Below are 309 nucleotides of genomic sequence, written 5' to 3'. Positions count from 1 at the left end.
GGCTGTGTATGCTTCTCCATATCCAAGCCACAAGAGAAAAAAAAGAACAGAACCCTGAGCATAACTCAGCTATTTATAAAGGTCACATCACTACCTCCCTCCGCATCTCTCAAGTTGTTTGGGTGCTGGAGATTGCAGGGTGATTTTCAAACCGTGATATTCTGCCCATGTGTGGTCTCTGCCTTGGGGGTAGTCCTCAGACAGTCATGGCCTCCTCTTTTCAGCTCCACCGGCATGTTTGATTGCTAAGCCTTTAACACTACTTCTCTTGTAATCAATGTGCTTTCTGTAGAAACACTGTGACTCTGA

The sequence above is a fragment of the Calidris pugnax genome, unplaced genomic scaffold (genome assembly GCF_001431845.1).
Source record: "Calidris pugnax isolate Ruff unplaced genomic scaffold, ASM143184v1 scaffold8, whole genome shotgun sequence".
In the NCBI taxonomy this organism is placed as follows: Eukaryota; Metazoa; Chordata; class Aves; order Charadriiformes; family Scolopacidae; genus Calidris; species Calidris pugnax.
This window is presented reverse-complemented; position numbering follows the sequence as displayed.